At 43.9% G+C, this 13169-nt stretch overlaps 1 long non-coding RNA gene across 2 annotated transcripts; it reads left to right on the top strand.

The window, feature by feature from the left end:
* The first annotated feature begins 1172 nt into the window (after positions 1-1172).
* Positions 1173-10966, top strand: LOC121674764. Of its 2 annotated transcripts, none has more exons than XR_006019822.1 (3): positions 1173-3698; positions 6229-6409; positions 10560-10966. It is a non-coding gene; the product is annotated as an uncharacterized LOC121674764 (long non-coding RNA). The 2 variants fall into 2 exon arrangements; XR_006019821.1 differs by having other exon boundaries at positions 10509-10966.
* Positions 10967-13169: the final 2203 nt, after the last annotated feature.

Here is a 13169-nt window from a genome sequence, read left to right as displayed (position 1 = left end):
TGAGTCTTGGTATGAATCAACATTCTATCCATCTGTTTAATTACTCTGAGATTACAAGTGCATATGATGTTCTGCACTTTATTAATGAAAATACCCATTATTTTTCTTTTATGTGGAGCCGGAGTGTACTTGGAGGTGGTCTGCAGCTGAGCCCTTTATGCCTACAATATGACTTAGGTAAAATATGCCCTCAAACACTTTTGGATCATAATGGATTTAACTGCTAATGATCCTGGTCTAATCATAAAGTGACTTTGAAATACTATACATTTGAAAAAAAGGGCTAAGTTCTTCAGGAAACAGGCTTTGGGCATAGTCAAGTGATAGGGAGGAACGTGTCTGGCTGAGAACAGCACTTTGAAGTTGCTCCCATCTGGATAATGAACAATTAAAGAACAAATGAGTTAAACCTAGTTAAATGCATAGATGTGCCCTGAGCACCCTTCATCTGTGGAGCACCCACAGAATTTCAAAAGAGAGGAAGTACCTCTGTGCAAAGGAGCATTAGATACCAGATCTGCATGCCCCCAACTGCTGACAGTGCTCAGAAAAGCTTGTGTGACCATGCAACCAAAATGATGTGTGATCCAACAAGCTCAGTTCCACATGGATGACATGCATGAGATTTGTAGCCCTGGGTTAAGAGATGCATCGTTTGTAGTTAGGAAAAAAGGCACCTAAAGACTTATCTAAGACTCATGGGTGCTATCTGGGAAATATCACAACATCTTGTACAAAGGAAGAAAGTCGTCGTCTTATCCCTCAACACCACAACTTATTTTCTAGGTGGTGCTGCAGAGAAGGGACCAGGTACATTCTCCGGCCCCTAAATTTAACTGCTGTGTTAATTCTTATCTCCCTTTCAAGGCTGTCACCAATGTGGTAATTGTTGTTGCACCCTTTTTCTGCACCCAGCTCTACATCTGCATGATGGCAGTGCTAAGAGCTTTTGAGCTTCTCCTTCCATCTCACACAGATAGGACAGATCCATACTTCATGCCCCTCGGAGAGATCAGGGAAAGAATTTCCATTTGGGAAGCTCCTCCCTGAGTTACACAACCCTTGATGGAGCAACTGATGCAGCACCCTGAAGAGATAACAGATAATTAATTACAGTGGAGAAAAGACAGACTCCTCAGACATCTGGGCTTTTCCTTTTTAAAATCAAGGGAATGTCAGTAAATAAATAAACATGGAGGAACTGAGGACAGAAAAGGCAAATAATGCCTGCTGATCCCCTGGAGCTAAGGGATTCCCCAATCACCTGCAGAAACACCATCAGAGAGAAAAGCACAAACAGGAACTGAAAGCAAAGATGTTTAGCTCAAGAGGAATTAGATGCAAACTACTGGGATTCCAATTTGAAAAGCCTCCCCTGAGAAAGGATACCAAAGGCTAAATCCTCTTTTTTCAATCTGACAACCCAAACTGGGATTCCAATGTGGGAGTATGTCCAGAAAAACACCACTTAGATCACCAGAGGAGCAGCAAAAGCCTCCAACATCCATTTTTTAGCTCTGGACATCACTGTGTTGCTGTGAGCAGCAGGGGATGCATAAGGAGGTGGCATAATGCTTGTTTGCAGAACTTTTATGGTTAACTGACATTACTGCAGAGGTCTCCAGAGAGTCTCTGGTACCACTGGATGGCTAAGCCGTGTAAAGCTGTCTAATGCTGCATCCTGTATGGTACCCAAAAGGGGGCCATATTTCTGACAGAGACTCCAGCAAAGAAGTAATGGACATAAATATATCTAAATGTGTTAAATCTGAGCAAAAACAGTTGTAACCAATCCTTCTTCAACTGGTATGATTGTCTTACACATTGCATATTTCCTTTAATTTCCACATTCTTTGGGTTTGACACTGGCTAGAAGCCAGGCACTGACAAAAAAAAACCCATTTATTCATTCTCCTCTGCTATAGTTGGCAGAGGAGGGGGAAAGAAAATCAAACCAAAAGGCTCATGGGGTGAGATAAGGATTAGGGGGAAAACATTCTAAGGCAAAACAGGTTCAAAACTTAAACGGTATAAAGAAAATTTATTAACAGAATTAAAAGATGATAATGAGAACTAAAAGAAACCTTTTAGAACACTTTTCCTTCCTAGTCCCTCCCTTTTTCCCACTGACTGCGCAAGGAGACAAAAACATGGGGTTTTGGTCAGTCTTTCACTTCCTAAAAATCTTCCTTCAGTATGCTTAAGGAAAGGAGTTTCTTTCTTCTGCCGTGCCATGGGATCCTTCCCACGGAAGATAGTTCTCTGCAAACTTTTCCAGCGTGGCTTTTTAACTTTAATGAATAGCAGCCCGCCCAACCTGCTGTAACATGAGTCCCTCCCATGAACAGTGCAGTCTTCCCAAAACTACACATTGTGGGCCATTTTAGTTCATAAGGTTTAGTCTTTTAAGGAGAAGCTGTTCTAGTTTGGAAGCAAAGGCTCTCTTTCTCTATATCTAAAAACAAGGGTCTTCTCTCTCTGTTCAAGTTCCTCACTAGATTACAGCTTTTCAGCATCCACGGGCTCCAGCGTGAGCACTGTTCCTCACGGGCTGCGCGTGAATCTCTGCATCTCCCCCATGCACTTAAGGAATTACAGAGAAACAATTTGTTGTATCATAGTCCTCACCATGGCTTGCAGAAGAATCTCAGCTCCGATGCCTGAAGCACTTCTTCCTCCTCTCTCCTTTCACTGACTTCAATGCCGCCATGTTGGTTCTCCTCATGTCCTTTTCTTTTTCTCTGAAGAAAATTGTTGTCCATAGGTATTATTGTTTTCAAGTTGTATCAACTGAAAAATTCTTACACAGCTTCGCTGCACTGAAAAGGTTGATCTTGTCTGTGTTCTGTGTCGGGGAATTGTTTACCATGTTTTTGTGGCTGGCCACGTGCTCCCTGTCAGCACTACACAGGCGGCCTCAGCCACGCCGCTCCCGGCCTCGGGAGGGCTTCTGCCTTGGGAGGGCCCTCGCCCCCTCCACCCCCCAGGCCCCGAGAGGGCTTCAGCCGTGTGCTTTCGGCCGCACTGCCCCGGCTGCATGGGCGCTCCCGGCGCTGGTCCCGGCCACATGGTCTCGGCTGCATAGCTGCTTGCGGCATTGGGATAGCTGCTCCAGCAGCACAGCCAGGGCCCCGTGCCAGAAAGGGCCTCAGTGGCCGTGCCGGGAAGGATCCCGGGGGCCCCCGTGCCACCCCTCACCACCCTTCAGAAGGGAGGAAGAAAGAGAAGTTTTCATGATTTTTTCTGTTTCTTAAATATGTCATCACAGAGACGTTATCAACTCTTCTAATTGGGCTACCAACCTGCCTATCATCAGAGCCTTCAGCGATTGGCTCTGTGCAGGACATAATAGAAGCTTCGAGCAGCTTTCTGCTGCCCACTAAAAACTAGACTGTTTTTAAACTAACGCATTCATTTTGAGACAAGCTAAATCCCTAAGGGACCATCAAAGCATCTCATTTAAGAAATATCAACATATACAAAGGGGAGCTTTCCTTTCAACCAGAAAGACCAGCTGCAGAAGCTCACAAAGGGGTTTTTCCTGTTTTTTTATTCTCTCTGTTTAGCTCATCTATCCAGGGAAGTAACAGGATGTGAAGACAAACTGCAGTAGAAGAGGAGTGTTGCTAATGATTTCTCTTTCAACTGCTTGCTTAGCTTTACCTTTGCTAGGAAGGATTACCTGTTACTGACAAAAGGTATCATCTTCACTCAGATTAATTGCACTCAAATTAGTTACTGGCATGGACCAAGGCTGGCTAAGTGTAACATTCTTTCAGCATGTTAAATCTAAAAAGTTTTAAGCAGAACTTGCTGTAATAGGACAGCACATTGTTCGTCCAGTTAGATATAGAATTTCTGACTCCATTACTCACATCTAAATAATGCTTTTAATGTGATCTGAACCATGATGCTTGGGTTTTCAAGCCTTTTCTTTCTCATTACATCTTCTCCTTTTATGTCTGCTTTTCCTACTTTCCAACATGGTTTATCACAGCACGTTGCCCCAAGCTTTATTAGGTGACTGGTGGCAGCCCATTTCCCAGCTAAGAGCCCTGCTAAGAGCCCTGCAGGAGCAGTGTTCTGTGCTGCTGAAATTCCATCCCCCTAAAATATGCCACTTTTATGATTATATTTCCCCACAGCTCATGGTGAGTGCCTCACACTCTATAAAACACTGTAACACCACTGACTTCACCCAAGGCCCAGCAGCAGGCGCATGTTGAGGATTGAAGCCAGCCTCAACAGTCCTGTTTAAGATTTTGCTGACACAATGAGGACAACAAACCTCTCCATCTACCAAAGCCTCCAAGAAAATTCATGTATGCTGTGCTGGTGCAGCCATCAGGTGACACAGCCTTATGGAAGATGGCACTGGTGCCACTCCAAAAGGGAGAGGAGCACAATTCTGCCACCAAGATTTCATGACAGTATTGTTGAAATTAGCATTAGCTTCACCACCTGTAAATTTTCACTAGGTTCAGCACCTGCCTCATTAGCTATGAAAGAATATGAGAAGTGGAGATGAGAAACTAAAAGAACATTAAACATTTCACTCTATCCATACCCAAACTCAGCACTCAGCAATGTTTGCAAGTGTTCATTTGCCACCAGCCCAAGGTACTGCCCCGAGTCAAAGTGCTGAAGGAATTACTCCCCCTTCGCAGCAAGGCTTTACCTGGAGATCAGAGGAGCAGAGACAAGGAATCGGGTTTCCTCACCTCTAGCTGCAATCTGCTTTGAGAGGCAAAGCACTCCTGAGCCTGGCCAAAGCTCTTTACAGGCTAAACCAGGTGTCCTGAGCTTAAAAGAAATGCTCATTGATGGGTATATAAAGAGTTTTCTTTTATTAGAACTTAGCTTGATTCTTGATAGGATTTCAAAACCAAGAGTTTGGGATCACAGTAAGCAGAACAACTTTGCATACAGGGAGCTTATAAATGTCAATGATTTCTCACATAGCCACAGGGCAAGACACAATGATTATACCAAACAGCTTTCTTTTTTTTTTCTTTCTTTCTTTTTTCTTTCATCTCTTCTATCTTAATAAACCAATAATGTGAAATGCAAAAAGTCCAGATGGCCCTTGTCAGACACTCTGAGGGGTCCCTGTCTCTGGCTACATCCAGGCCAGCCTTACCATCGGGGGATGACCACAACATGACATTGTGACTGGTCTGCAGAGCCCCAGACTACAAATGCAACCACTGGGCACTCCTGTTCATGGTTCTGAGCAAAACCCAGACACTCACAGTTCCTCTTAGGACCAGTCCTGGAGACTGATCAGTCATAATCAAGGCTGTTATCTTTATGCAGGGCTTACTTAGGCAAAGCTCTGTTACATACCTCATGTGCCAAACTGGGGTGTCCCACAACTGGAACCCAGGAGAAGACATCCATGGGCCTGAAGGAAGACAGCAGGATCTGCTTCACAAGCCCCATGATCCCACATGAGCCTCTTCCTTTGAGCTGCCACCACAAGTCCAAATAAACACCAAGCCCCACAATGCCCAATCAATATGTGATCAATTGTGCCCAGCACAATTCAGTTGCTTTGTGCAAACATGTAGCCCCCGTTACCAAAAGTTCTGTCAATATGCTGGCAAGCAGCAAGAAAGTTAAATTAGTTCAGTTCATACATATTTAAGGACCATGACCTGCATTATCAAGCTCAGGCTTCAAATATTTGTAATGGCACAATTAGCCTCAGGCACGTTATCTCACCAGTATTAGCAACGGTATGTATTTATTTACAAATCACACGGGGGGATTTAAATGTTGCTGTCACTGTTGTCAGGGAAACAAACTACTTCTAAATTTTTAATTTTTTAATTTAAAATGTTGTATTCTAAGCAGGGATAGTCATTAAAATTGTATGAGGAAAAAGGGAAAACAAAATCTGGTGTATCTACGTATGGTAGAATTGATGTACACTGTAATTACAGCAGGTTACGGGGGGAAAAAATGTAGCTTTCGTGCAAGTGTATTTATGAATGTTTCTGCACATTACTTATGATTACTGTTGCTTAAGAAGAAAAAATAAGTTATTGTGCATGTGTAAATTCTTGTCAAAAATTATACATTGAAATACATAATTTATCTTGTGTACTGCAATTTTTATGTAAATAATAATATCACCATAAAAATGGTTGCTCAGTAGAGACAGACTTACAATTATATAAATGGTAATTTATGTAGTAATATTTAATAACTAATATTCTAATTTAGTATTTTCACAAAATTGGTGGTACAGGGAACACTGCCTCCTTGAGCAAATATCTTCTAAAGCTCCCAGAGATGGACTATCATATCTGTTGGGAAAATTGCTGCAATGCCTTGTCAAGGAATTTCTGTAGAAGCAAAAACAGGCAAGACTAAGAGGAAAACAACATACTCTGAATAACGTAAGGTAAGACAGCCAGTCTCCAGCCTTACAGACCCTAGAATTACTTGTAATCCGTGTTTCACTGAGCAAGAGACAATACATATAAATCTTTTTTGAGCCTGCTCTTCCAAAAACCTAGATGCCTAAAGATTTACCATCCTTTGCAAATTCAGACTCACTGCCACATTCTCTCCACTTTCCGTCTCCCTGTACTAAATCAATCCAGAGTTTGTTTTTCAAACTAATGTGTGATCTGTGTAGCCAGAAAATGATGTTGTGTTCCTAGTCCATATCCGAGCAGTGAGAGAAAAGTGGCAAATCGCAGTGCAGAGCCGGGAGCAGAGGTGGGCAGCACTTGTCCCAGGGCTGCCTGCACCCTCGGGGTGCTCCTCACCATCTGGCCATGATGCTTCTTTCGATGGCATCCAGGGAAGGAGCATTTGGCAACAGAGTCAGAAGGAAAGCTTGTTTTTCTGCTTTTCCTGACCTTGTTTGTGTTACCTGAGCTAATGGCTAGCAAGGAGGGCTCTCTGGGTTACCCTGCATGGCTGCAGAAATCCTGGCTTTGATTTCTCAAATACGCAAACTATCTGTCAACAGCTCCTGCACTGGGAGCATGGGCAGGAGGATGCCTTGGAGCCTTTCACTGCTCCTGTGTCCTGGCATGGTCCTCTGGAACATTGATGTGCCCTTACCCAGCCCTGTGCCTGAGCTGGTCTCATGTATACATGGCTGCTAGGGGACATGCCCAGAGCTGGGAGATGTGCAGGAGAGCTTGGCTAAACCCAAGAGCCCTCCTGCAGCCAGCCACTCCAGACCAGTCTGCCCAGTCCACTCCAGGCCCCTGTGGTGCCACTAGCACCATCCCACTGCAGCTGCACTGAGATTAGAGAACTGGAGGAGTATTTTACAATCAGCAGTTGGGTTTGGCCTATGGCCTGTTAACATGGGATACAATTCTGCTGGTTTCCACTCCCAGGCCCTTTATTATTTTTCCTTTTTACGGCTGTGAATTTGTTTGGTTTTCTCTCAAGTCTGTCCCTGAATAAAAGACCTAACAATATCAGTCCTTGGACATTTTTTGTGATGGGATTAGTAAATCACCGTAATCTACAGCATTAGCTGTAGATTTAACTCCTTGGTGTGTCAATAAGTTTCCAGCTTCAGTGACTTCCACTTGATAAGAGTTGGAAAACCCTTGACATTTTGCACCAAGGGGTTAATTTGAAAAGGGACCAGAGTTCAGTTTCAGTTACAAGCTTAGGTTTAATAATAAGGGAATGAAAAATTTAGGTTACCTAGAGACCAACCAGTATAAAATTGCCCTTGAAGGTGTAATTCTGTGTGAAGGTGAAAACGGAGGGTTTACATCATAAAGCTGGAGGAAGAGAGAGCAACAACAACAACAAAAAAGAGTACTTCAGCTTCCTTTTCTTTCCCCCACATCTCTGCAATATGTAAGGGAACAGTAAACAAATTGCACAAGGCAGTGAAAAAGGATCAAAATGACACATGCTTTTAATCAACAAAACAAATGCAACTGACAAGTGATTTACTTTAAAAAGGGCTTGAACAAAGGAACCAGAGAAATGGAACATCATTGGTAACATGCAGAGAAACCACAGAGCAGCTCCTTCATCATGACTTGTGGGAAGTGGTAGGAAGTAAGCAGTGAGTCCTGAGTTTCATCAAGCAGGATAACCTGGGGAAGGAGTGTTAGACTTGGCTCTTGAGGTGCCCAAGTGGCACCATCACCTTTCTTGGTCCCCTTTTGCCTCTGTCATCCTGCCACCACTAGTTTCTTGCCTTTTGAATGGGTATCTGCCAAGGGAAGAGAAGCATCTACTTGAACGGTGAATACTGGCCAAAGTACAGACAAATCAAAGCCTCACAAAACAAATCCGTTATTGTAAGTTCAATGTATCTTGTCCTGGTTTTGGCTGGGATAGAGTTACTTTGCTTCCTACAGCCTGGTACAGTGCTATGTTTTGGATTTAGGATGAGAAAATGTTGATAACACACCGATTAGCTGATGCTAAGCAGTGTTTACACTAAGGCAAGGACTTTTCTGCTTCTCAAACCACACCACCATGGAAGAGGCTGGGAGGGTGTAGTGGTTTGGTCCAAAATACTCATTACTGTTTATCTGCTGTGAGATAAGAATTAGGAGAAATGCAAAGCAGGCACCAAACTTGAAAGAATATAAACAAGTTTATTAACAGACCTAAAAGAAGAAAAAAAAATTATACCACACCTTCAGAACTCTCCCCCTCCCCCCACCTTCCTCCCTTCTCCCACTGACAATGTAAAAAGACAACCCTTAAGATGTTCAGTCTGTTTACCACTTCCATAATTGCTGACTTCGGTGGGGGAAAACATGCAGACAGTCAATGTGATTGATAAAGCAAGCTTTGTTTATTAGCAATACAGAGGCACTTATATAGTATCAGTATATACGCTTGTCAGTTCTTGATTGGTTTAAGCTTACAAAAGCGCATTCTTACTTCTACATAATTGGGTTAGATAAAAGACTACATTTGTCAAGCTTCTATTATTTATGTTTTGACTTGAGAGATCAAAGATCTTCCTCCCTTCTCATGGTCAGTACATTTTATCAGCACAGGACTGTATCGCCTTAAAACTCCCTTTTGGTTCTCAGGCCTGTTTCTCACACAGGCATTTTCTCATGGAGGCATTTTCTTGTGCAGGCTTTTGCTTGTACAGTTCTTTTATTGATCTGTACCCTTTATCAATAATCCATGTCCCTGATCCTCTAACCATTCTCCAACACATAATAACCTTGTTCAGTCCATTTAGAAAAAGAAGTCTCTTCTTGCTCGTGCTATGAAAACATTATCACAACGAGACAGCCGCCCACTTCCAAATATTGTTCAGTCCATTTAGGAAGAGGAGTCTCTCTGCTCGCATGTGAGTCCCTTCCCCCGACTTGCAGCTTTTCCCACAACTGCTTTCAAGGGTCCACTCTTGAAGTTTTTTGGGGTACAATTTTAAGGTTGAGCCGTTCAGAAACAAAAACAGAGGCCCTTCTCCTTCCCTGGGAACAAAGGGTCTTCCTCATCTTTAGGACTATCTCTGGGAGCATCCCTAGGAACTGAGGTTTTCTCCTTTCCCATTTGGAGCAAAAGTCCTCATCTGGTCCATCTCTCCCTGTCCAAACTTCTCATGAAATTTCAGCTGCGTCAGCATCTGCCTATCTCAGCGCAGGTGCTTTTGCTTACGAGTTGAACACTCCACCCCCCATATCTTCATGAAATTACAACGGGATACTCTGATACATCATAGCTTTACAACAGAATTTCAGCTTTAAGCATCTCCTCTTTCTCTTCCCTCAGGTTGTCAGCTCTTCAGAGCAATAAAAGGGTGAATCTCACCTCGGCCTTGCAGCTTTGCAGCTGGAATGTTGAATGTTGCTTATCGCAGTGGAGAGGGGGGAGAGCCAAGCCGCTCCGGCTGCCCACGGCACTGCGAGGGGGGGGATGGCGGGTGTTGTGTTCCATGGATGAAACAGGTCCATCGACTCCAGGATGGCCGTGGCCCGCTGGCCCCCGCACGGGGCCCGCAGCCACCTGTCCCAGCACCGGAATCGAGAGAGAGAAGATGCCATTTCTCCCATTTGTTGCCTAAGAGATGGTAATGAGGATACTTAAGAGAGACAGAAGTGGCCAAGATGGGGGGAAGGGGTGCAGCTGGCTGCCCTCTCTTAGCTGGGGGGGCTTTCTCTTGGGAAGGGCAGAGATACCATGAGATTTTGGAAGGGGGTGATGGCCTGGGCTCAGCTCCTCTCTAACTCTCGGGACTGGAGGTGAGATGGTGATGCTGTTGCTGTGGGGAGAATTCACTGCCACCGCAGAGTTCCATCCTTTACTGCTACCGTGAGTGAGGCTTTGCTCATAAAAGTAGCAATTGCTTTTGGGACCTTTTCAACACCTGACCTCACTGGGAAGGACCCTCACCATCTACTCAGGTGTCTCAGGGGGAAACCTGGGACTCCGACCCCCTCCCTCCCTCCCTCCCTCCAGAGGGAGGGAGCATCTCCCAGCTGTTTGTGGGAGCCCAGTTAGTGCTGCCCAGCCCTGCTGGTTTTTTTCTGCCACTGCTTCAGGTTTTTTGCTTCACTTTAACCCGACACCCCATGTCCACCTGACCCTCGCAGCTCCTGATACGTCTTCTGAGATTTTGCTACAGTTCGTTTGCCACCCTGGGGCACCTGCCATCTCTGCTGTTCCAGCCTGCTGCTCCAAAGTCCCTGCTATAGTCTGTCTCACCATCTGGATTGGCACCAGGACCAGCTGCCCCCCACGCCATGAGTTTGCAAAAGAAGCCCCTTTTCTCTTTCTCCCACTGGTGCATCCGCCATTACTCATGTGGAGATGCGGCCAAGCTCGCGCCACAGTGCCCCCTGCAGCCGCGGGGGAATCATCACACCTGCCCTGCCTAACCTGGATCCACCGTCACCCCTGCCGGCTGTGAGCAGAACTGCACCGAAGGGGAAAGGGCCTGAGGCCGAAAGAAGGCTGCTGTTGGGTTCCTGGTTTTGTTTGTTGTTGCTGCTGTTGGGGGTTGTTTGTTTGCCTTGTTATACATATATGTATTAGTAAAGAACTGTTACTCATTTTCCCGTATCTTTGCCTGAAAGCCCCTTAATTTCAAAGTTATAATAATTTGGAGGGAAAGGGGTCACATTTTCCATTCCAAGGGAGCCTCCTGCCTTCCTTGGAAGACACCTATCCTTTAAACCAGGACAGATGCTGACCAAGAAATTTCTAGCAGAGAGCTCTGTGCAGCCTTAATAACCACAGCCCAAGCCTTCATGCCTGGATAATAAATCACTTAACCCAAGAGAGTCCTGTTGTCTCTGATTTTTCCAGAGTATCATCAAGGCAGTCTCATTTACCAGCCTTATCAAAGGTAATTCAACAGTCTTCATAATGGTATAGTTAAAATTATTCTGTGCCTTTTGTCCTGCAGTATGCAGGATGCCAGATGAATGTTAATAAACAGGCCAAAACTTGCCCTGTAAAATCTCATTATGCTTTTAAAAGCTAGATTACTCCATATGACTTTTAAATTCCACCCTTGATTTAATTCACACAGAATGAAATACATGTTGTCAGTACATCCAGCGGAGTCCCAGTCCCCTAAAACCCTGTTCCACCACTACAAGAGAACAGGGGTAGTGAAATCCCCTTGCATATGAGATGAGCTGTGCTGAGAGATGCTCTCATTCGCTGATAGACTTGACAAATTGGAGCAATTCTGGTTCCATTCAGTAAATAATGTTATGCAAATGTTAAATTACCATAGATTAAGAAGTTTGTGATACATTTGGTTTTTGAACAAGCACTTGGTTTTGTTTTTCTTGTTTGGTTTGGGTTGGTTTCTTTTTAATTTTCTTGCAACTTTTTTTGCATACTTCCCTTCTCTGTTGCCTTTCCTAACAACACCTAGTGCTACTCACACAATAGATACAGCCAGAATCTGGCATGTAATTTAGATGTTAAGAGGTAACTTCACCTGGGCACATAAACCTGAGCACCTGCTTATGAAAGCAGGTGCCAGAATCAATACGCTCAAGCAGCTTGGAAGCTTGTCCAAAGTTCTGATTTCACACACTGCTGAGCAACCTTTCTGTGTTGGAGCACAGAGGGTGTCTGCGGTACCTCCTGGAAGCACTTGCTTCCCAGAACTGGCGTTTTCTTTTATCCACACTGCATTAATGAACACTCCCAAGCTCAGAACAGGACAGATCTGAACACAGGACAGACTGAGATATATAACTAATTGTTCACACCCACTTATGGTAATCTTTCAGAGGGCTCCACTGCCTCTGCATGGTCCAGCACTATTCTCCTGTTGCTCAGCTACTAAAATAATAAGAATTTGAGGCGTTTATGGATAAAAATGTGCCATGGTTTGTTTTTTCAGCAGTAGACCATTGCCTTATCTCCTGTTGAACTCAGTGAGAAAAACGGGTGATATCATACATACATCATTAGTTTCCATAGAACAATTCTTGAAGCTCTCATTATCAGTAGGTTCTTTTTGCACCTGTTATCAGCATGCTCCTCTGCACCATGGAAAGGAGTACTTTGCAACCCATACATCTCCTAGGTATTCACATTTGGGAAAAAAAACCAACCATGATCCAGAAGTCCGGAAAACACACTGATTTCCCAGGTAGAACAACAACAACATCATCAACAATTTTCACCTGCTCATTTTTGAGATTCTGACTTTTGTAATTCCCAATACCAAAAATCAAGAACATTGATTTTTGCAGAACACAACTAAAATGTGATTTCAATTGATGATCTTTGATCCATGCCTTTAAGGAAACAGACAAACAGATTACTAGAGGTTATCCTTGTCTCAAGGTAACACTAAAACAGGTTAATATGGACAAAATACACTGGTGGGCAAGGATGGTGACAAGAGGCAGAGTCCCAGAAAGACCTAAACAAGGCAGTAACATTAAGTAGAAGGCTCTCTCCCCTCAAAAACATTGTTTGAAGAAAGGCTCATGTCAGACATTAATTACAATGGAAAAGAATGTAGGAATGATCATGAAAAAGTACAATAACACCCCAAAAAGCTGTAGTGTGCAAGACCTTTGAAGGCTCAGATCTAAAAAGATCAAAACTGCATGTTGCACTTTGCAACAGAAGATCAGAACAAGTTATCAGAAGATGATAACTACCATTTGTCATATAATAAAGGGTTTGCTTTCTCTTCAGCTCTTCCCAGCACATTCTTATAAACCATT

The sequence above is a fragment of the Corvus kubaryi genome, unplaced genomic scaffold, assembly GCF_017639235.1.
Source record: "Corvus kubaryi isolate FWS band 111438036 unplaced genomic scaffold, C.kubaryi_AGA036_p1.0 70, whole genome shotgun sequence".
Taxonomy (NCBI): Eukaryota; Metazoa; Chordata; class Aves; order Passeriformes; family Corvidae; genus Corvus; species Corvus kubaryi.
Note: the sequence above shows the minus strand (reverse complement) of the source record. Positions and strands in the feature narration are given on the sequence as shown.